Source organism: Scyliorhinus torazame, chromosome 6, assembly GCF_047496885.1.
Source record: "Scyliorhinus torazame isolate Kashiwa2021f chromosome 6, sScyTor2.1, whole genome shotgun sequence".
Lineage (NCBI taxonomy): Eukaryota > Metazoa > Chordata > Chondrichthyes > Carcharhiniformes > Scyliorhinidae > Scyliorhinus > Scyliorhinus torazame.
The window spans coordinates 310,620,498-310,645,235 of NC_092712.1; the positions used below are offsets into that span (position 1 = coordinate 310,620,498).

General features: G+C 47.3%; 1 protein-coding gene across 2 annotated transcripts in view; it reads right to left on the reverse strand.

Annotated features, from left to right (window-relative positions):
- Positions 1-24,738, reverse strand: part of trak1a (trafficking protein, kinesin binding 1a) — a 266,087-nt gene that overhangs the window by 181,939 nt on the left and 59,410 nt on the right. The gene's annotated exons all lie outside the window — the stretch shown is intronic.

Sequence of the window (24,738 nt, forward strand, 5' to 3'; positions counted from 1 at the left end):
AAGAAAAAGTGTTTCAGTTTCCATGTGGTTAGTAATGAACGAAGCAGCATGCCGTGCTTCACTCATTACTGACAGAAATGATGCGAAATTGACACAAATATTCACACGTTTGTTTTTAAAAATAATTTTTATTAAAGGTTTTCATAAAATATCAATAACAAAATGAGAAAGAAAAAAGAACCCAAAAGGGTTAAGTACAAAATACAATCTAAAAAAAGCAACCCCCCAAACCCCTCCCCCATGCCTAAATAATAAATTAACATTAATACCCCGACTTAACACAACAGGTGTATACACCCCCTCAGACCCTTCCAGTGTAAATAACATAAACAAAAATAAAGTAAACCCCCCTCCCCCACCGCTGCTGCCATTGACCAATGTCTACCGTTCTGCCAGGAAGTCTAAGAACGGTTGCCACCGCCTAAAGAACCCTTGTACCGACCCTCTCAAGGCGGATTTCACCCTCTCCAATTTAATAAACCCTGCCATATCGCTGATCCAGGATTCCACGCTTGGGGGCCTCGTATCTTTCCACTGAAGGAGAATCCTTCGCCGGGCTACCAGGGACGCAAAGGCCACAATTCCAGCCTCTTTCGCCTCCTGCACTCCCGGCTCCTCTGCCACCCCAAATATTGCGAGCCCCCAGCCCAGTTTGACCCTGGATCCTACCACCCTCGACACCGTCCTCGCTACGACCTTCCAAAATTCCTCCAGCGCTGGGGATGCCCAGAACATATGGGTGTGATTTGCTGGGCTCCCTGAGCACCTAACACCTGTCCTCACCCCCAAAGAACCTGCTCATCCTTGTCCCGGTCATGTGTGCCCTGTGCAGCACCTTAAACTGTATGAGGCTGACCCTCGCGCACGAAGAGGAAGAGTTCACCCTCCCTAGGGCATCTGCCCACGTCCCCTCTTCGATCTCCTCTCCCAACTCCTCCTCCCACTTACCTTTCAACCCCACCACCGAGGCCTCCTCCTCCTCCTGCATCACCTGGTAAGTTTCCGAGATCCCACCCCCCCCCCCCCCCCCCCCCACCCCCCCGAGAGCACCCTGTCCTGTACTGTGTGTGGCAGTAGCCGTGGGAATTCCACCACCTGCCGTCTGGCAAACACCCTTACCTGTAAGTACCTGAAGGTGTTCCCCGGGGGGAGCCCGTACTTCTCCTCCAGCTCACCCAAGCTCGCGAACTTCCCGTCCACAGACAGGTCCCCCAACTTTCGTATCCCTGCCCTGTGCCACCCCGAAAACCCTCCACCTGTTCTTCCTGGGGCGAACCGGTGGTTCCCCCATAATGGGGTCCACACCGAGGCCCTAACTTCCCCCCTATGCCGCCTCCACTGCCCCCAAATTTTGGGGGCCACCGCCACCACTGGGCTCGTGGTATACCTCCTTGGAGGGAGCGGCAGCGGCGCCGTTGCCAGCGCCCCCAGACTCGTACCCACACAGTACGCCGTCTCCAGCCTCTTCCATGCAGCCCCCTCCCCCTCCATCACCCACTTGCGCACCATTGTCGCATTGGCGGCCCAGTAGTACCCACAGAGGTTGGGCAGGGCCAACCCCCCCCCTATCTCTACTCCGCTCCAGTAACACGCTTCTCACCCTCGGAGTCCCTCGCGCCCACACAAACCCCATTATACTCCTGTTAACCCGCCTGAAACAAGCCTTTGGGATAAACACGGGGAGGCACTGGAACAGGAACAAAAACCTTGGGAGCACCGTCATTTTGATTGACTGCACCCTACCCGCCAGGGACAGCGGCAACGCGTCCCACCTCTTGAACTCCTCCTCCATTTGCTCCACCAGCCTTGTAAAGTTAAGCCTATGCAGGGCCCCCCAGCTCCTGGCCACCTGGACCCCCAAATATCTGAAGCTCCTCGCCGCCCTTTTTAGTGGGAGCTCGCCAATCCCCCTCTCCTGGTCCCCTAGCTGAACTACGAACAGCTCGCTCTTCTCCATATTGAGCTTGTACCCCGAAAAGTCCCCAAATTCCCTAAGGATCCTCATTACCTCTGGCATTCCTCCCACCGGGTCCACCACATACAGCAGCAGGTCGTCCGCATAAAGCGACACCCTATGCTCCTCCCCACCCCGCACCAACCCCCTCCAGTTCCTCGACTCTCTCAGTGCCATAGCCAGGGGTTCAATCACCAGTGCGAAGAGCAGGGGGGAGAGGGGACACCCCTGTCTCGTCCCTCGGTGCAACTGAAAGTACTCGGACCTCCTCCTATTTGTGGCCACACTCGCCATCGGGACCTCATACAACAGCCTAACCCACCTGACAAACACCTCCCCAAACTTGAACCTCTTCAGCACCTCCCACAGGTACCCCCACTCTACCCTATCGAAGGCTTTCTCAGCGTCCATCGCCACCACTATCTCCGCCTCCCTCTCCCTCGCCGGCATCATGATAACGTTCAAAAGCCTCCGCACATTCGCGTTCAACTGTCTCCCCTTCACAAACCCCGTCTGGTCTTCATGGATGATCTGCGGCACACAATCCTCAATCCTCGTGGCTAAGACCTTCGCCAGCACCTTGGCATCTACATTTAGCAAGGAAATCGGTCTGTAAGACCCACATTGCAGGGGATCCTTGTCCCGCTTCAGGATCAAGGAGATCAGTGCCCGGGACATCGTCGGGGGTAAAGCCCCCCCCTCCCTTGCCTCATTGAAAGTCCTAACTAACAGCGGGCCCAACAGGTAATATTCACACTTTTAAGCCGCTACCTGACCGAGGACTAACATTTGGCATAAAACACATGTTAAATTGATGATTTATTATAGAGCATATACAATGGCCAAGTGTTTCCATTGAGGATAAGAGGGAGAATTTGAAAAGCCAATCTTCACATGTGAAATATAAATGGGTGCCTGTCATGCACTGTAACACATTATTTATAACATTATACATGCGGGGTGCTAAAAACGGTTACAAACTACTTTGAACTTCAAGTCATACTGCTGGTACGGTTTCAGCAGATATCAATACTGGACAAGTTAGATCCCAGAAGGAAACCAGACTGGATAGATCCAAGCATTTATTTCAAGAAACCGAGGAGGAAAATGACTGAACGAATTTGTAGGGCTCTGCTGGTGAACAGCACAAAGAATAAGAGTATTTATCAGGACAGGAAAAATAAACTATACTGCACCAGACAAATAGGTTGGAAAGATCTCAGTACAACACACAAGATGATGATTTGATTTCCCCAATATTCCTTTACCCAGGAATATATTCGCAGTCGCATCAGCCAGTGAAGATTTACTGCTAGCTTGATACAAATGCTTGGGACTGGCATACGTGAAAATAATTTTCTTCGGGTGAGTTCTTGAGCATTCACTTGGTACTTCTCACTCAACTCATACCTCTCCTGCTTCTAACCCGTATCCTTGTACACACCGAGTTTGCATCAAATTATTGAGCAACTCTGTAATACAGCTTTCCTTCAGCCTCAGTTTTCAACGCCTAGATCAAACCATTTCACAAACTGGTCAGCCGAATCATCCGGATCACAGAGATTGTTACCTTATAAAAAGGTGCATGAAGTACAGGATGGCATCAAGTACAGGATAGCAGGGAGCCCAATTTCAAGCTTCTGCACTCAATATTCTGAGCGCGATGCCAAATGACGTGATTTAATAAACGGTGGTTTCCATAGTTGGCAGTCAAGAACAGAATTAGATCATCACCAGACTTGCGAAACTGACAACTTAGTGGGAAAAATAGCGTCATGGGGAGATTGTCAAACGTGGATTCTGCACTTTACAGTTGAAAACTATTTGTTAACCTAATTTATACTAATTTGAAGGAGGCGCAGATAAAGTAGAATTATTTCCAAATAGATCATGAAACAATAATCCTTTGGAGGGGGGAAAAAAAGAACTCCCTTCAGCTGCTTCCACTGTGGGAGATTGTTAAGTGGTAACAGACAATAGCCAAAAAAAAACAATAATTGCTCCATTAATGAACTAAGGCACATCTACAACAATGGTCCCAAAACCTGGGACCATTAAAAACAGTTTGACCGTTTTTTGGCCTCTCTTTGCTATTTTGCGGCCATGATGGGGATTTGCGGCCACGGCCAAAGTGCCACTCAATCTCACCCTCGATGTACACAAATGTGAAATAGCAGACTGCTTCACGTCAGCTAGTTACGGACTATGATTAACTATGAGTAAGAAGATAAAGGTGTACGAGGCAGTAGGCACTGCTTGGCATTTCAAGTACCCTAGAATATCACACCAACTGAGTTAGCACTTATTAAACAAATACAAGCAAATAAACCTCTGCATTTTCTCATGCTCAATTTAAAAATAGGACTGCTAAATTTACATAGCAGAAACCATAACTCACATCATGCATGTCCTATAAATGAATGCAGTCTTCCATGATACGGTGGTTAGCACTGTTGTTTCACAGCACCAGGGACCCGGGTCCGATTCCCCGCTGGGTCACTGTCTGTGTGGAGTCTGCACGTTCACCCTGTGTGTGCGTGGGTTTCCTCCGGGTGCTCCGGTTTCCTCCCACAAGTACCGAAAGACGTGCTAGTCAGGTGAATTGGACGTTCTGAATTCTCCCTCAGTGTACCCGAACAGGCGCCGGAGTGTGGCGACTAGGGGGTACTCAGCGGTCATTTTGTGGACTGTGTCTTTTTCTTTTAAATCTATATTTTCAACAGCTTCCCTGTTCAACGTCTGTACTTTAAATTATGAATAAGCCATACTTTGCATGACAGTATCTGCTAGTTACTGATCCTTCTCTCCGCAGAAACAGCTTCTTCCCACTCACTCCGCTAAAACAAAATTCACAGCTTTGAACGTCTCTTATTAAATCTCTCTCAATATTCCTCATCTTTAAAACAATCCCAGCTTCTGTCCTGTATCGACATACCAGAGAGTTTCCTCACCTCTGGCCCAATTCTGATCAACCTTCTCTGTAACTTCTCCCAAGACCTTGACATTCTTCCCAAAGTTGGGTGCCCAGAATTGAACACAAAATGGCATGTACATTCTAAGGACGGGGGGCATGCTGGGGCATGATCACGAACATGCTTATAAACCATTATGCTTTTTGCGAAGTATTCGGATGTGGTGCTAGCATTGGCAAGATAAACCAATGTCTGCTGTCTAGGTGAAATGTCTCCAATTCAGTGCTCTCTCTGGAGCATTTCCAGCAATTTGTTTTTGTTTGAAGTTTTCAATTACTCTTACAGGCGGACCCACGGGCAATTTGCCAGTCTATTATATATATTTTTTAATCTTTTTACATCACATTTTTCTTGCCCGCGCTAATTTACTTTATTGCACAGAGAGGTTTATTTTGTCCTTCATTTAACTGACCCTATGTACACTTCGCTGCCCTCTGGATCGGTATATAGTTCCTCCCCCTTCCCAGTTATCCCCCCCCCCCCCTTCCCAGTTATCCCCCCCTCCCCCTTCCTCCTCCCGCCTTTGGCTTCAGCTGGGTTTTTCTTTTATTTTCCAGGAAAAGGGGGGGTAGTCCCCCCCTCCCTCCTCCTTTCTTATGGTTTCCCCACCTTCCTTCCGTCCTGGAACACACATAGCGAATGTGGATGCTCTTACCACCTACCCTGGCAAGTATCACATATTTCAGTTCCACAAGAAATCACCATGGCACAAAACATTTTAGACACATCGCCAGTCTCAGCGAAGCAGATCAGGATCTGGACCAATCAAGATCCACTTCTGTCCAAAATGAGAGACAAAATACTATTAGACGGGTAAATGAACCAGTTTCCGAGGAAATGAACCAATTCCTTACCCGCAAGGATGAATTGATTCATCAAGATGGCATCGTACTCTGGGGAGCAAGAGTCGTGGTTCCTGTACCAGGCAAAGAGCTTCTCCTAGTGGAATTATACAGAGCTCATCCTGGCATCTCCAAGGTGAAGAAGCTCACCAGGAGTTGCGTGTGATGGGCTGGTATTGATGCTGATTTTGAGAAGCTAGTCGAGTGTCAACTGTGCCAACTGCAACAAAGGTTGCCTGCTACAGCCCCACTGCACCCTTGGGAATGGCCTGGCTGGCCATAATCAATTGTGTTGGTCCGTTCCTGAGCACTACATATTTGCTCGTGATTGATGCACACTTTAAATAAATGGACATTTATGAGGTGAAGTCCCCTATATTGCATGCTGCCATCGAAATATTAAGCCAACGTTTTTCAACTCACGGATAATGGAGATTATGATATCACAGCAATGGAATCGTATTCACAAGTGTTGGGTTTCAGAACGCCACCCTCTCAAACGGTATTAAACACATTAAAACTGCGCCTTACCACCCAGCGTCAAACAGAGCAGCCAAGAGAACTGTCCAAACTTTCAAGTCTGGCCTCACATGACTGTCAGGAGGAACCTTGGAGACCAGAATCTCATGATTCCTCCTTAGCTACTGGATCACCACTCCACATGCAACAACAGGAGTTCCACCAGCAGAACTGCTAATGAAACATCGCCCCAGAACAAGACTAAACCTCGAGTTCCCAAATTTGCCAGGGAAGGTGGAAGCCAATCAAAATAAACAGAAAGCAAGCTATGATTCACACAGCGCAGCACAATCATTTATGGTAAATGAATGAAACTGTAAACGTGTGCAACTTCAGTAGTGGATCAAGTTGGATCCCTGGAATTATTGTCTCTCAGACCGGACTCCTTTCGCACCAAGTGAATGTGGAGGGATGGATCGTTCGTAAACACATGGACCACTTGGAGTGGAGGGACGCTCCAGCAGTCAGTGTTGCCATCAAGAAATATCTGCTCTGAAGTACCTGATCGACATGTGAATCGACATAACTTTTCAAGCAATTTTTCCAATCAAGTGGCAATTTAGCTCGGCCAATCCACCTACCCGGCATAACTTTTTGGATTGTGGGGGGTGAGGCCCATGCAGACACGGGGAGAATGTGCAAACTCCACATAGACAGTGACCCGGGACCGGGATCGAACCCAGGTCCTTGGCGCCATGAGGATGTAGTGCTAACCACTGCACCACCATGCTGCCACTTTAATCGACTTAATTGATCTTTCCATGGAAGCAAATCGTGACGAATCGCCGGTGCCATTATTGCAGTTCCTGTTAATGTCGATCCTGCGGAAGCATCTCAGACAATAGAACTATGTTGCTCTACAAGGGACAGAAAACTCCCTCAAAGGCTCTATTTATAGTTGTCCAACTCATGCACATAATTTTTAGTTACTATTGAGGGCTGAATGAATTAGTCATTCAAGGTTGTATAGAGGACTTAGGGGGGGGGGGGGGGGGGGGGAGTGTGGCAATTGTTCCTTTTAGGGCAACACAGCAGGGCAAGGGCCATACGGCCTGTGCAACCAATCAGGACTCAGTGTGGTATCACCCCATGGTAAGAGCGGCTTTTAGGAGGAGACATGTTGGGAGCTGGCTGCAGCCATAAGACTGCTGTATAATTCTTATTGATAAATGCCTTTTCTGTTCATTAATGAAGTCTGTTAAAGTGCATCTTTACTATCCCATACCAGGTTTCAAACTCATGCCATTTTTTGGAGCCAAGCCATAATGTTGGTGGTGTTGTAAATATTTCCACGGTTGGCATAATTGCAGGAGTCAATGCACAGTGTTATGGGCCAGGGTTTAGAGAACCCCAAAGTGTATCATGGCATTCACCTGACCCACAACTTTTACTAGATTGTGGTATGGGGAGCACGCGGCCCACTCTACAGGTGTGGTACACCGGTAATGGAAAAGTATTTTTTAAAGCAAAACAATGTTTATTCTATGAACTCAAGTTAATCTTTTTAAAACATGCCGTGAACATCTTAGCAACCATTAATTCAAATACAACCCCCAAAGAAAACAACACTAAGTAATCCTTAATAACTTCCCAAACAACATCCAGAAGACAGAAGAAACACCTTTTAACAGAAGCACATCAGGTTTACATTCACCACTGCGAACATTTATAATTCTGAATTCACCAAATGATCAAGAGATCATCTTTTCATGGCAGAGAGAACAGCAGTACACCTACTCTGTCTGGCTTCAGCTCCAACACTGAAAACGAAACCAAAAAACAGACAAACCCAAGGTTTTCTCAAAGTGAAACCAAAAAGCAGAGCCAGAGCTCAGCTCCACCCACACTCTGACATCACTGCAGTGACATGAGCATTCAGACATTTCTTAGAAGTCTCTCATGGCAGCCATTATGCTCTTTTATCTGATTACAGTCACATTTTAAATGCTATTAGTCACAAGAAACCCAGAAGGCCCTTGTCAGCTTTGCAAACACAATCAATGCAAATGGAAACATAGGTCATCGGAACCAGGGCAACAGAACATTTATATCTCCACACATGGTTCCACCAATTTGCATTTTCCTGGTTTTCATCAAGACGTAACAACCAGTTCAGAAAATGATACCAATTTATAAGACAATAAAAGTAAGAGACAAGGGTTTCCAAAAAGGCCCAGGGCAGGGAGATGGCGTTGGCAAACAAGGGTAGGTCCAAAGATATTGTCGTCTTCAGCTACGAAAGCAAACTGGCTTCCACTTGGGACAGAACCCCCTTGGAGTGATTAGTGCAAATGGAGTCTTTCAAAGGGCGTAGTTTCGCTTCATTATTTCAACACTTTACATCCAACACGTGACTCATACTGGAGACAGCGACAGGAAACGTGTAAGTGAGCCGCTTCTAAGCAACTTGAAACTTCCTTCCGGGTGGAATGGTGACAAATAAATCATAATTCTGCTCTTAATTGTTAAACAGGTATAATTTACAACATTGCTTCTTTCCCTTCATACAGCTTTACGAGGCAACAGAAACTTGGGGTGGAATTCTCCGATCCACCGCCGGGTCGGAGAATCGCCGGCGGGCCGTGGGAATCACGCCATGCCGCCCCAATGCGATTCTCCGCGTGGCGCCGGTCTGGGTATGCGACGACTCTCGGGCCGACGCGCCGATTCTCCGGCCCAGATGGGCCGAGCGGCTATCAAAAAGTCGAGACCCGCCGGCGCCGTTCTAACATCCTGGGCCGGTGGGACCTCGGCTTTGAAGGGTCCAGGGGCAGCCTCTGGGGTGAGTGGGGAGGGGGGGGGGCCTCCATAGTGGCCTGGCCCGCGATCGGGGCCCACCAATCGGCGGGCCGGCCTCTCTGTCTGGGGGCCTCCTTTCCTCCGCGCCGGCTCCTGTAGCACTGCGCCATTCGGGGCTGGCGTAGGGAAGAAGGCCACTGCGCATGCGCTACTTGGCAACGGCCCAACTGCGCATGCCGGGATCGGTTGGGCCGCTCCAGCATCGCGTTAGCCCCCTGTGGGCCTGAGAATGGGGTCCTGGAACGGGCACCGACGCCGGACTAAAACACTCCCATTTTTACGCCGACACTTAGCTGCCCGATGGGAGAATCCCACCCATTGTTTGGATCAGACGTTTACAGTTCAGCTGGCCCCCCATCTAATTACTTATGCAAATCCTAAATGATTTGCGACAACACGGACAGACCAAATGCTGTGACTTCTGTCAGAAAGTTAGCCTCCGTCTACGCACGAAGCTCGATTTGATACTCAATGTTTTCAACCTCCGTCTGAATTAACCTCCTCCTTTCAATTTCACTGCCCTCCTGTTATCCCTCAACTTCACCCTCACTTTAAGCATACGATCCATATTCACAGCCAACCCCTTCATCACTCAGCCTCCAAGCACCTACTCTCTTGGTTACGGACTGCTCCATTCCTTATCACCAGCATTCCCATTTCCATCCCAGCTTGTTCCCTACGTCTGCCCTGGGAAAAAACACTCTGCCAGTCACTTCCAAACTGCCAAACATTTAAACCTTGGGCCACCCAAAAAGTTTAAGACAATTCTGCAATTGTCGATGTGCTCAAACACCCCTCAGCTCTTGTCTTCCCCCGGCATAAATCTCTCACTTACTCACATCAACCCCAAAATTGGTTTGAACTATCCGACGTCAGATCTGGCTCGACCACATCAGGCACTAATGGATTTGATTCTCCTCTACCAAAAACTGCCAACCACATCAGGTTCAATCTAGAAAGCACTTGCTTTGTTTCTCCATTACAAATTTATCTCCTCAAACCATTATCTCCTGTCCCCTCCACCCACACCTCCAGCAGACACAAGGAACACATGAATGTCGGTGGCACGGTGGTTAGTACTGCTGTCTCACAGTGCCAGGGAGCCGGGTTCAATTCCGCCCTTGGGTGTCTGTGTGTGTGGAGTTTGCACGTCCTCGTGTGTCTTGGTGGGTTTTATTTTTATTTTTTATTTTAGAGTGCCCAATTCATTTTTTCCAATTAAGGGGCAATTTAGCGTGGCCAATCCACCTAGCTTGCACATCTCTGGGTTGTGGGGGCAAAACCCACGCAAACACGGGGAGAATGTGCAAACTCTACACGGACAGTGACCCAGAGCCGGGATCGAACCTCGGCGCCGTGAGGCAGAAGTTCTAACCACTGCACCACCGTGCTGCCCACTGCGTGGGTTTTATAATCTTTATTAGTGTCACAAGTAGGCTTACATTAACAATGCAATGAAGTTACTGTGAAAATCCTCCAGTTGCCACATTCCGGCACCTGTCCGTGTATACTGGTGCTCTGGTTTCCTCCCACAGTCCAAAGTTGTGAAGGTTAGGTAAATTGGCCCTGCTAAATTGCCCCTTAGGTTGGGTTGCAGGAATAGGGCGGGGGATTGGGCCTAGGTAGAGTGGACGTTCAAAGGATCGGCACAGACTCAATGGGTCGAATAGCCTCCTTCTGCACTGTAGGGATTATATGATCTGATTGGTATTCACACATATAATTAGGGGCTGGTTTAGCACACTGGGCTAAATTGCTGGCTTTTAAAGCAGACCAAGGCAGGCCAGCAGCACGGTTCGATTCGCGTACCAGCCTCCCCGAACAGGCGCCGGAATGTGGCAACTAGGGGCTTTTCACAGTAACTTCATTGAAGCCTACTCGTGACAATAAGCGATTTTCATTTTCATACACACACACGCAAATATATGATTATGAGGTGGAAAGAATATAGCTATTGTCACCTATTTCTGCCGATGTAATGTCTTGATTACATCAAAATTTTGAATTATCCAGCAGCTAGGATTAAGCAAATTCAAATTAATATCAATAAACTTATAAATCGGGTGTTCAATAAGATACGGCTCCAATTTTTTTTTACACCACTTGAAAAATTATTTTCGCCTCGTGACAGGATTTAAGAATATCTGATATTTCGGGTGGCGCAGTAGTTAGCACTGCTGCCTCAAGGCATCGAGGACTCTGGTTTGATCCCGGCCCCGGGTCACTGTCCGTGTGGAGTTTGCGCATTCTCCCTGTGTCTACGTAGGTTTCACCCCCACAAACCCAAAGATGCGCAGTGTGGGTGGATTGGCCACGCTACATTGTCCCTTCATTGGAAAAAAAAGAATGGACACTCTAAATTTATTTTTAAAAATAAGAATAGCTGACATTTTTAAAAAGTAAGCAGGAAACTTCTCAAACTGTGGCATTGGCGATCACTTCCTACCCCCTGGCGTTCTTCTATCCCCTTATCCATCTCCCTCACTCACCTGGTGATACAATCTGCAGTCTTAACTCAGTCAATTATTAGGACCGGGTTAAATTCTCCTGCCTTCGAGATTTTCCGGTTCTTCAGAAACACTAAACTCGAGTTCACCTCTAATAATAGCCCGACCCGGTTCAAGGACAAAAAAGACTTACATTTTATCAATTCGTACTGTGCGCTCCCGAATCAACAGCTGCATTACAGTGGGGGATCTCCTCTCCGTTGTATTAATTTATTTCCTTTCAGAAAGACTTGTCCAGTGCTTACATTAGTGTACTGTACTGCCAGAGACAAACATGCAGGTGTGTCATTCATTTTATTTTCCCAAACAAAGGAAGGCAAAGCACCTAATCCCGTGAGTGTTTAATGGGTTTTACAACGAGTTTACAACACATTATCTCACCAATGTACCTTTAGGGAGAAGAACAATTCCTTCTGTACGTTCTCCAGAAGATAATGCAACAATTACAACAATTCATGCTTTGCTTTTGCAATCTAAACCTTGTTGACTATTATCTTGTACACACTCCAGTCCATCAATTATGCTCTAGAAACTCTCGAGTAAATGCATCGATTTTCCATTTTAGTATCAGTAATTGCAGGCTAGTCTGAACAGCAACGTCTATTGACATTGTACCTTTCACTTAACAATAGCCCCAATGATGTTACACAAGATACTGGAGCCATAACTGATCGAATTTAATGCCTCCAGAGGTGGACCACAAGCTGTTAAGTACGCACACGAAAAAAAATAAAAGATCTCACAGCCCTCAAATCGCTCAATACAACACCTCAAACTTTTGCCCCACTTTTTAAAAATCCATTTACATGATGTCGGCGTCACTGGCTAGGCCACTATTTATTGCCCATCCCTATGGGCGGCACGGTAGCACAGTGGTTAGCACTGTTGCTTCACAGCGCCAGGGACCCAGGTTCGATTCCTGGCTTGGGTCACTGTCTGTGCGGAGTCTTCACATTCGCCCCGTGCCTGCGTGGGCTTGCTCCGGGGTGCTCCGGTTTTCTCCCACATGTCCCGAAGCACGTGCTTGTTAGGTGAATTCTCCGTCTGTGTACCCGAACAGGCGCCGAGTGTGGCGACTAGGGGCTTTTCACAGTAACTTCATTACGGTGTTAATGTAAGTCTACTTGTGACACTAATAAAGATTATTTGCCCTGAGGTGGTAGTGGTGATGAGCTGCTTTCTTGAACCGCTGCAGTCCATGTGATGTAGGTACACCCACAGTGCTGTTAGGGAGTGTAGCCATGTAAAATGGCTGCGTTCCGATTAATCTGGCCAAAACCCAGTTTAAAACGGCTAACCCGAAAGACTGCTGGGAAAAGCAGCCAAGATGACACAAGCAGGCAGCTGCAGACAGTATTGCATATTCGGCTCTGGGAAGGTAGCCCAGATCGATACTCAGGGCTATCAACAGCCCATCAACCCAGGTATTCGCAGTTGCATTCAGGACTGTTTGCAGCCCATCTACTCAGACATCCACAGTTAAATCGGCTATCCCCGGGAACAATTGCAACATATTAGCAATTAAATACGGGGCCAGACCTGTCGACGCCTGCAGTGGCCGAAACAAAGACAGGTGAGCGACCACCCCCCGATCGAGGAATCGCCTCACCATTGGACACATCGACCCCAGAGATTGGGGACAGATCCAATCACTTGGGACTCGGGGTCAAGGGCCGCCCCGGGAGGAGGGAAGACCCTAGGCCCTATAAAAGTGAGGGTCCAAGTTCAGATCTCTCTCTCTCTCATCTTCGCCTGCTCGAGACCTTCGCAAGACCAGCCACCGGCAACTGTAAGTTTGAATCCAACGATCGCTATCCGGTAGAGACACCTAGCCACCGACCTGTAGCAGCCTTTTGAATCCCGCGGGCCAGATTTGATTGAACAAGCCATTTGTTTCCCTGACCTGGTGGGCTCTTCCTAAGTTAAGTATTGGCCAGTAGTGATAGGTTTATTATATAGAAAGTAGTATTAGGGTATTGATATTGCTTGTTGTATATAATAAATGACCGTTGTTTTAATCCTTACTAAGCGGTGTGCTGTGTTATTAATCATAACCTGAACTTGAACCACGTGGCGGTATCATAAAGATACCTGGCGACTCATGAGCAAAGGTGACGTAAACAGAGCAAATAGACCAAGGTTAAAAAAGAGCAACAGGAGGGAGTTCAAGGATCTTAACCCAGCGACAGTAAAGGAATGGGAGATACATTTCCAAGTCAGAGTAGTGAGTGGTTTGGAGGGTGAACTCCAGGTTGGTATTCCCATCTCCCTGCTCCCCTTATCCTTCTAGGTGGTAGTGGTCAGGCATTTGGAAGGTGCTGTCTAATGAGCCATGTTGAGTTCATGCAGTGCATCATGTGGATAACACTCACGGCTGCCACTGTGCAACAGTGGTGGAGGGAGTGATTGAAGTAGCAATCAAGCAGGTTCTTTGTCCTGGATGGTGTAAAGCTTCTTGTCGGTTGAAGCTTCACCCATCCAGGCATGTGAGAGTATTCCATCACACTCCTGATTTGTGTCTTGTAAATGGTGGTCAGACTTTGGGGAGTCAGGAGGCGAGTTACTTGCCACAGATTTCCTAGCCTCTGAACTGCTCTTGTAGCCATTGTATTTACATGGCTTTATATATGTCCAGTTCAGTTTCATGGTCAATGGTGATTCCAAGAATGTTGAAAGTGGGGGATTCAGCGATGGTAATGCCATTGAATGTCACGGGACAATGGTTAGATCCTCTCTTGTGGGAGATGGCCATTCGCTGGCACGTGTATGGCGCAAACATTACCTGCCATTTGTCAGCCCAAGAGCTGCATTTGGACATGGACTGCTTCAGTATCTGAGTCGCCGCAAATGGTGCTGAACATTGTGCAGTTATCAGTGACCATCCCAACTTCTGACCTTGTGATGGAAGGTCAATGATAAAGCAGCTGAAGGTGGTTGGGCCTAGGTCACTGGAATCATAGAATCCCTACAGTGCATAAGGAGGCCATTCGGCCCATTATGTCGGCACCGACCCCCTGAAAAAGCACTCCACCCAAGCCCACTCCATCCCAGTAACCCCCTAACCTACACTAAGGGGCAATTTATCATGGCCAATCCATCTAACCAGCACATCTTTGGGCTGTGGGAGGAAACCGGAGCACCCGGAGGAAACCCACGCAGACACGGGGAGAAAGTGAAAACTGCACACAGGTAATGGCCCAAGGCTGGAACTGAACCCGGGTCTCTGGTGCAGTGAGGCAGCAGTGCTAACCACCATGCCGCCCCAGAACTTCTGCAGTGATGTCCTGGAACTGAGATGACTGACCTCAAACTATCACAACCATCATTCTTTATTCTAGGTACGACTCTAAACAGCAGAAAGTCTCCCACCACCCCACCCCCACCCTCTTAAATGCGTATGCAGGCAAACATGCCCTGATGCCAAGGGCAATCATCTCACCTCACCTCTGGCATTCAGCACTTTTGCCCAAGTGATCAGGAGCAGAGTGGTCCTGGTGAAAACCAAGTTGAGTGTCGGTGATCCGGTTATAGCTAAGCAAGTGCAGCTCGATAGCACTATTGATGACCCCTTCCATCACTTGACTGGTGGTCAAGAGTACTGATGGGGGTGGTAATTGGCCAGGCTGGCCAATACGGGCTTCCTGTACCGGCCTCCCCGAACAGGCGCCGGAATGTGGTGACTAGGGGCTTTTCACAGTAACTTCATTTGAAGCCTACTTGTGACAATAAGCGATTATTATTATTAGGCTGCTTGACAGAAGACAATATTTCACCTTACTTTGATTCCATGGTGGTGATGAACAGGAAGTTAAGAACCGGTAATTAACCATCGGGTTGGAAACAATGGCAGATTAAACACCAGCCAGATCCCCGATTCAGTCAACACCTCTGGTTAGGCGAGTGGATGAAACAGGGTTCACAGCGGCTCTGACAGCACCTACCTGTCAGACACTTCGCTTCCGGGGGTGACCGAGCCCTGGGTCACTGTCCGTGTGGAGCTTGCACATTATCCCCGAGTCTGCGTGGGCCTCACCCCCACAACCCAAAGATGTGCAGGTTAGGTGGGTTGGCCACGCTAAATTGCCCCTTTTATTGGGGAAAAAAAGGAATCGGGTACTCTTTAAAAAATAAAAATAAAAATGTAAACCCTCACTTCCATGGTTTTAAACGACTGACTTGCATAGACAGAGAGAAGACAAGATATTGAACACCGTTGTGTGGGAGCAAGAGTACACAGAAATTGGACAATTAAATTTATATAGCACCTTCACAGACTGAAACTTCCCAGGGTATTTGCACAGGAACATTATAAAACAAAGTTCTTGCACTGAACCACGAAAGGAGATATTACATCAGATGAGCAAAAACGTAGTCAAGGGGTAAAGTTTGAAGGATGGTCTTAAAGGAGGAGGAGATGTAGATAGAACCTGGGCCCTCAGCACGGCCACTAATGATGGAAGAACTAAAACTGGGGGTGCGCAAGAGGCCAGAATTAGATGAGCACGTGAAGTTTCATAGGCTGTGTGGGGGTTGGAGGAGATCACGGAAGTACGGCTGAGCCAGGTCATGGGAGGGAGTTGAAAGCAAGCATAAGAATTTTAAAATCAAGAGGTTGCTTGACTGGGAACCAGTGTTGGTCAGTGGGCACAGGGGTAATAGGAGATTGTTGCGAGTTAAGACATGGGTAGCAGAGTTTTGAATGACCTCATTCAGTAAGACCCGGGAGCCCAGAGAGGAGAGCATTGGAAAAGTCGAGCCTAGGGGTAAATTGAGGCATGAATGAGGGTTTCAGCAGTCAATGAGCTGAGAGGAGGCCGAAGGAAGTGGAGGCAGAAGGTCTCTGAAGGCAGAAGGGTAGGTTAATAGGATATGGGACACTCGCTTTTATTAATCGGGACATTGATTACAAAAGCAGGGAGGTCATGTTGGAGTTGTATAGGCCTTTGGTGAGGCTATAGCTGGAGTACGGTGTGCAATTCTGGTCGCCACGTTATAGGAAGGATGTGATTGCACTGGAGGGGGTGTAGAGAGGATTCACCAGGACGTTGTCTGGGATGAAACATTTAAGTTATAAAGAGAGTTGGATAGGCTTGGGTTGTGTTCGCTGGAGCAGAGAACACTGAGGGGCGACCTGATCGAGGTGGACAAGATTATAAGGAGCATGGGCAGGGTGGATAGGGAGCAGCGGTTCCCCTTAGTTGGAGGGTCAGTTACGAGGGGACACAAGTTCAAAGTGAGGGGAGGTTTAGGGGCGAGTGGAGTCAAAACTTTTTTTACCCAGAGGGTGGTGAGTGTCTGGAATGCACTGCCTGGGAGGGTGGTAGAGGCGGGTTGCCTCACATCCTTTAAAACCTACCTTGATGAGCACTTGGCACTTCATAACATTCAATGCTATGGGCCAAGTGCTGGCAAGTGGGATTAGGTGGGCAGGTCAGGGCCTTTCATGCATCGGTGCAGACTCGATGGGCCGAGGGGCCTCTTCTCATAGAATCATTGAATTTACAGTGCAGAAGGAGGCCATTCGGCCCATCGAGTCTGCACCGGCTCTTGGAAAGAGCACCCCACCCAAGCCCACGCCTCCACCCTGTCCCTGTAACACCACCCCACCCTTTTTTGGACACTATGGGCAATTTAGCATGGCAAATCCAAATAACCTGCACATCTTTGTACTGTGGAAGGAAACCCACGCAGACACGGGGAGAACGTGCAGACTCCGCACAGACAGTGACACAAGCCGGGAATCGAACGTGGGACCCGGGAGCTGTGAAGCAACTGTGCTAACCACTATGCTACCATGCTGCACTGTAGTATGCTGTGATTCAAATGTGAACCAAGATGGTCTGTACTCAAAACAATTTCAACAAATTCAAGAGGGGATCTATTTGTATTGGTTCCCAACCGAAAACGATATTATTAGTAATCCAAAAAATTTGATTTTAAATGATCTTTATGTGTGCACAGTGCGAGGCCTCATCTGTTGATCTTTTTGCTTTTCATGCAAGTAACGTCAAGTGGGATTGCCAGAGCATCTTTCACGCCCGATCTCCTTCCTCTAGAGTGGCACAGCAACATTTCCGACAACCGGAACAATCAGTGACAGAACAAATCAGCACAACACCCAGAACACACAGAAAATATGCTTTCTATCCAACTGCGGACAGCAATCCTTGTCCCCTTGTCATGCAAGACTTAAATCGGCCATGTCCTGGCCTCCACAAAGTGCCGTCCAGACCAACAAAAACAAGAACAAGACACAGCATTTCTATGACCTTCACAGGTCATATGTGGAGAATGGCAAGGCGTTACTGAACAGTGCCCCCTTCGGTGTTTTTCCTTTGCAGCATTTTATAAGAGGCTATTAATAAACCTTTTCACAGTCTAAATGTCATGAGACCTCATGCTGCAGTACAGCATCCCAAATATATCATCGGCAGTGCCAATGGGCTCTTATAATTCAGAGCCGTGGTATGTAGTGCTTCATAGGCCTTCTGTCAGGCTCTTAACCTTCCGACTCACTCATGGACACACACTAGTTCCCACTCTTGATGTTTTTACATGCAAAGGAAAATTAACGATGGACATAGCAATTTAATTGTAATTGTAATTACAGTATTTCTAGTTATTGGTAAGGGCTATGAATTTTGATTACCAATTTATCCTCCAAATTCTACTTCAGAAATCACATTTCAAACCAGACCAATCTTTGCAACCCGGTCCAACATTGGTCTCCCGTTTCGTTTTAAACAAGGTAATTTCGTGAACTTAAAAAGTCAGAACACGTTTTTAAAAATATAAATGTTATGTAGGTGACAGCATTTAAAATACTTCCCCAAGTTGATTCCACTCGAAGCCACTGCTAAAAGATTTGAACGGCAAAATGTTAAACACAGGACAATATGTGCAATCCAAAAATTCTTTCCTCCCCAACCCACTCAGCAATAACATCCCTCTGGCTAATGACAGCTGAAAAGGACAGATTAGTTTTAAAAACGTTAATATGCCTTCCAAATAGTTTGTACCTGAAAACGTTGAATTACTTTGCAGTTTGCAGCACTCCCAGGCACGTCAATTTCCTTCAGTCTCTGAAGCCAATTAAGAACACAATGTGATCACAATGAAACAGGCCGCAAAAATACACCCAGAGATTTAGTTCAGCTGTTGCTTGGCGACGAATATTCAATCATGGTGGCTACTTACATCATCAATCACAGCTTAAGCAAAAAGGGAAAAACCAGAGGTCTCCATTAAAGATCTTATGGATTAAAAAAGTTAATGGCTCCTTAACTTGTTGCACTGTTTATTTAGGAGCATAATTTACATCACCATTATCCAGTACCTTATAATAGGGGAGTTGAACAATTAATCGCTGGTTTGCTTATTTTTCAAATGACCTTTTTAGTCTAAAAGCAAAAAGCACATCCAATACAGAACTGCAATGAGATCAATATGCTCAACTCTCTAGCACTGCAAAAGACAACTAATGGAAGTCTTTTAAATAGGATTTCCTGCATAAAAACAAAAGAACCTTCAATTGTGATGTGCCAGATTCCGGGAGTCCCCCAGAGGGGGTGAGGGGCGACACAGTGTCGGGCACGAGTGGGCCCTGCACCTGACTGCAGAGAGCCTCAGGTACACCCTCCGTTCCCGACACAGGGCGGCTGACTGCCTTCGGACAGTCGTCCTCCGGGCCCGAATCCTCCACCACACTGGAGTGCAGTGGGCGGCACGGAGCCCATCAACCAACCCGGGGCCTGCCTTGATCCCGCCACCGGGATCATCGACAGGCGGGATCCCCTCCGGCTCCTCCCGGGGTGCCTCTTAATTGGAAATCAAATTAATCGGGTACTCTAATTTTTTTTAAAAAACAGCATGAGAAAAATGACCACAGAGGGTTTTGGGGACAGTGTTTTTTAAAATAAATTTAGAGTACCTAATTCATTTTTTCCCAATTAAGGGGCAATTTAGCGTGGCCAATCCACCGAGCTTGCACATCTTTGGATTGTGGGGGCGAAACCCACGCAAACACGGGGAGAATGTGCAAACTCCACACGGACAGTGACCCAGAGCCGGGATCGAACCTGCGACCTCGGCGCCGTGAGACTACAGTGCTACCCACTGCGCCACCGTGCTGCCCGTGGGGACAGTGTTAACCAGGATGCCTAGTGTTCTGCTTTGCTTCAAACAGGCAAGATCATTTTGAAACACCGAGTGAATGTTGCTGGTTGAAAGAATGCTTTGTTATTAAACACACACGGTCCCACTCCCGAGAATCCAGCAAAAGTCGGCGGGATTGCCAGTGCAGTATTGAGCGACTGTTGCACTTTCCGAGGTGCTGGCGGTGGCTTTAAGAAGAGATGTTAAGCCAAGGCCAAATCCGTTCTCTTCATGTAGACACTAGTCCCTAAACTCTTTTGAAGAGCAGCAATGCAGTTACCCCGGGTGTCCTGGCCAAAAGTTACCCCTCAATCAACTGCCCAAAATAATGATTATCTGATCGTTGTCACATTGCTGTTTGTGGGAGCTGACTGTGAGCAAATTGGCTGCTGTGCTTCTTACATTACAACAGTAACTCGTTTGGGAAGTATTCCCATTGACTGTGGAGCACTTTGACATCTTCCCAAGATCATAAACGGCACTACAGGAATGCAACTCTTTCTTACGTGGTTCCTTGCTGCTTTGGTGAGTTTACAGACCAGCTGAGTCGAGAGAGAACAGGAAATACAGAACCCACCGTTTCCATTCAGTGTCACTACACAGCAGGCATACACAATGGGTGAAGCAGAATTGGGTTCTGCTATCCTCATGATCAAATTGACTCTCACCATCAAGGCTCATACATAAACAACAATTAACCAAAGTGTCGAACCGTTATCTGACATCAATGGGAACATAAATCACATGCACGTAAGGAATTAATTCCCAGTGAAGAGAAACTCGACGAGGAATAAAGAGGCTTATCCCATGTTGCAAAAAAAAATAGAATCTCAACAGTGCAGCCCATTGAAAATTTCAGTATCGCACCCCCTGTCCACCAGCCACAAGTCAGGACTGTGATGGAATGTGCTCCACATACTGCGGATGAGTGCACCTCCAACAACACTCAGCTCAACACCATCCAAGAAAAAAACCAGTCCACTTGATCATCGTGTACCATATACAAGTACCACCACAGCAGCTTGCCAAGCCTCCTTCAAGAGCACCTTCTAAACCCGCGACCTCTATCAACGAGAATCATAGAATTTACAGTGCAGAAGGAGGCCATTCGGCTCATCTAGTCTGCACCGGCTCTTGGAAAGAGCACCCTACCCAAGCTCACACCTCCACCCCATCCCCATAACCCAGTAACCCCACCCAACTCTAAGGGCAATTTTGGACACTAAGGGCAATTCAGCATGGCCAATCCATCTAACCCGCACATCTTTGGACTGTGGGAGGAAACCGGAGCACCCGGAGGAAACCCACGCACACACAGGGAGAACGTGCAGACTCCGCACAGACAGTGACCCAAGCCGGGAATCGAACCTGGGACCCTGGAGCTGTGAAGCAATTGTGCTAACCACTATGCTACTGTGCTACAAGGGAAGGCAAGGGAAGGAGAGACTTGGGAACAAAACCACCTGCAAGTTCTGTTCCAGATCACACACCATCCTGATTTGGAATTCCTTAACTGACGTCGGGTCAAAATCACAGAATTCCTCCCTAACAGCACTGTGGGTGTACCTGCACCTCAGGGGCTGCAGCGGTTCAAGGCGACAGCTCACCATCACATTCTCAAGGGTAGCTAAGGATCGGCAATGAAGCCGTACACCCATCTTCCGCGCTCACTAATCAACGCTGGCCTGCGAGCGAGCAACATCTTGAAATCCCTCCATCGCCTCACTCCTCACTACCGTGGAAATCTCCTTTTACCCCACAACCCTCCAAGATATCGGTGTTCCTCTAATTCTGATCTCTTGAGCATGCCTGCTTTTAAATCACCCCACGATCGGTGGCGTTGCCTTCAGCTGGCTGGATCCCAAGCTCTGGAATTGCCTCCCTACATCACTTTCCCAAAACTACCACTTTGACCTACGTTGCTCTTAGTGCCATTTGTAATGCTCTTGGGAAACATCTTGGGCCTAAGTGCTGCCTGTGCCGTATAAATTGCTGTTGTGGCTGACAAATGGGTTAATTTGCATTTCAAAACAGTGCTTTAGGCTACACGCAATCACGAGGGGAGTTTGGAAGTTGAGTAGGAGTTTTCAGAGATGTACATTTATGGAAACGTTCACCCATTAACCTGCAGTTTCTCGGAACATCGAAATTGTTGGCTGGGATTGAAAATCCTTCAGCAGCTGCACTTCAGATGGGTGTTGGAACTAGCTGTAACTATGTTTTCTTTTAATTCTTTGATAGGGTGGGGGCATTGTTGGCGAGGTCAGCATTTATTGCCCATCCTCAATTTCCCTCGAAAAGCTGGTTTTGAGCCATCTTCTTGAACCACTGCAGTTTGTGTGGTGTCGGTACACCCTCCATGCTGTTAGGGAGGGAGTTCCAGCATTTCGACCCAGCGACGGTAAAGGAAAGATGATATATTTCTAAGTCAGGATGGCGAGTGACTTAATAATAATAATCTTTATTGTCACAAGTGGGCTTATAGTAACATTGCAATGAAGTGACTGTGAAAATCCCCTCGTCGTCACATTCCGGCGGCTGTTCGGGTTCACAGAGGGAGAATTCAGAATGTCCAATTCACCTAACAAGCACGTCTTTCGGGACTTGTGGGAGGAAACCGGAGGAAACCCACGCAGACACGGGGAGAACGTGCAGACTCCGAACAGACAGTGACCCAAGCCGGGAATCGAACCTGGGACCCTGGAGCTGTGAAGCAATTGTGCTAACCACTATGCTACTGTGCTACAAGGGAAGGCAAGGGAAGGAGAGACTTGGGAACAAAACCACCTGCAAGTTCTGTTCCAGATCACACACCATCCTGATTTGGAATTCCTTAACTGACGTCGGGTCAAAATCACAGAATTCCTCCCTAACAGCACTGTGGGTGTACCTGCACCTCAGGGGCTGCAGCGGTTCAAGGCGACAGCTCACCACCACATTCTCAAGGGTAGCTAAGGATCGGCAATGAAGCCGTACACCCATCTTCCGCGCTCACTAATCAACGCTGGCCTGCGAGCGAGCAACATCTTGAAATCCCTCCATCGCCTCACTCCTCACTACCGTGGAAATCTCCTTTTACCCCACAACCCTCCAAGATATCGGTGTTCCTCTAATTCTGATCTCTTGAGCATGCCTGCTTTTAAATCACCCCACGATCGGTGGCGTTGCCTTCAGCTGGCTGGATCCCAAGCTCTGGAATTGCCTCCCTACATCACTACATCCCTACATCAACAGTTCTAACCACTATGCTACCAGGGAATTGCAGGTGGTGGTGTTCCCTTGCATCTGTTCCCATTGTCCTTCTCGACGGTAGTCATTGAAGGTTTTGGAAGGTGCTGATGAAGGAGCCTTGGTGAAATGCTGCAGCGCATCTTGTAGCTGGTATACACTGCTGCCACTGTGTGTCAATGATGGAGGGAGTGAATGATTAAGGTGGCGGATGGGTCGCCAAACAAGCGATCTGGTTTGTCCAGAATGGTGTCTAACTTCTTTTTTAAAAAAATAAATATTTTATTGAGGTATTTCTTTGGCATTGTAACAGCAACAAAATCAACAATGTACATAACAAGGAAAATATTAACATAGTGCAAATACTGCCCCCCTCTCCCACAGGTCCCACTAAATGGGTCTAACTTCTTGAGTGTTGAGAGCTGCACTCTCCCAGGCAATGGCTACTTTTAAAAAATAACGCTTCCCCACTCTTTCCGGTGAAGGATAACCTTGCTCCAGAGACGAATGCACTTTTGAAAATATTTAAATGTCATGAAATCATAACTCAAATTGAAATTTGTTGGATATTTTGCATTGGGTGCAAAAATGACAAGAGATTGTGATCTGGTATCATCAGCCTAGGAAATCCTTGAAGTTCATGATCCTCAAATGTGTTTCGCCCAATTATAAGCTCTTTAATTCAATCTTCTCATTTGACATTACTGAAGTGCAATATACAAGTTACACAAGTTACTAAGACCTGTCAGATTTTTTCACATCGCACTTTTATGCTCCATTAAACAATCATTCCCCCGAGATTAGGGGGAGGTCATGTAGAATTTCACAGAAGGCTAGAAAAGTTTGCTTATACACTTGAAGAATCAACCAATTTCCAGTGTATGTTTTTTAAAATTCTTTTATGTGCATTTGTCAATGCCAGCATTTGCTGCCCATCCCTAATTGTCTTGGAGGTATATCCTGGCAGAACTCCCCCCCCCCCCCCATCATTTGCTGTGGTAATCCCTTAGCTTGACTTCAATTACTATCCATTTCATAATCCCTGTAAAATCCAACTCAAAATTACTTTTATTGGCCTAGATTAAAAGAACATACTTGCAGCAATTTAGAACTTAAGGCAGCATATTCTTGGTAATTTAAAAGGACACACTGGAGGAGTCAATACAGCTCAATCTCCAGATCGGTCGCCCACCCTAAATGCCTGCGCAGAACACAGTGTCAAAGCGTCAAACCTGTTTTTCTCATTTCCAAACCGCTTTCCCGGAGTGTCCATTAACATGGAATTCTTTCCTTGAGGTGGATCAGTTTAATGAGCTGATTGGGTTGTTGGGCATGCAGTGACCTCGGGATCAATGGGTTACTGCTCTCTCGCACCCCAGTGCAGCATCTCCAAGAGGAAATTACTTGAGCTATCTTCCTTGGTTACCTTATTACTGGCTTCACCCTCTTTATGGCACTTCAGGAGGTGTGCGCGTCTATGCAGCAGGACCCATTTTCTAATGCAATCATACCAATGGAAAGGCTGGCACCAGCTTGACAAGTTACTCTGGCATTCCAGTGGCTTGGCCAAGTTAAAACTTTGGGCCCTCAAATGAACCTGTCTCTCGTAATGGGTTACAATTATGAGATTTATAATGTTATGTCTTGAGGCTGTGTGACTGTGTCTTTAAATACAAGGCAAAATGAAGAGGGTGTGACCTGTGCTGAAATCGGTCTCACCACGAGTCTGAACGATGGAGCTGCTAAAGATTAAAGGAAGGCCC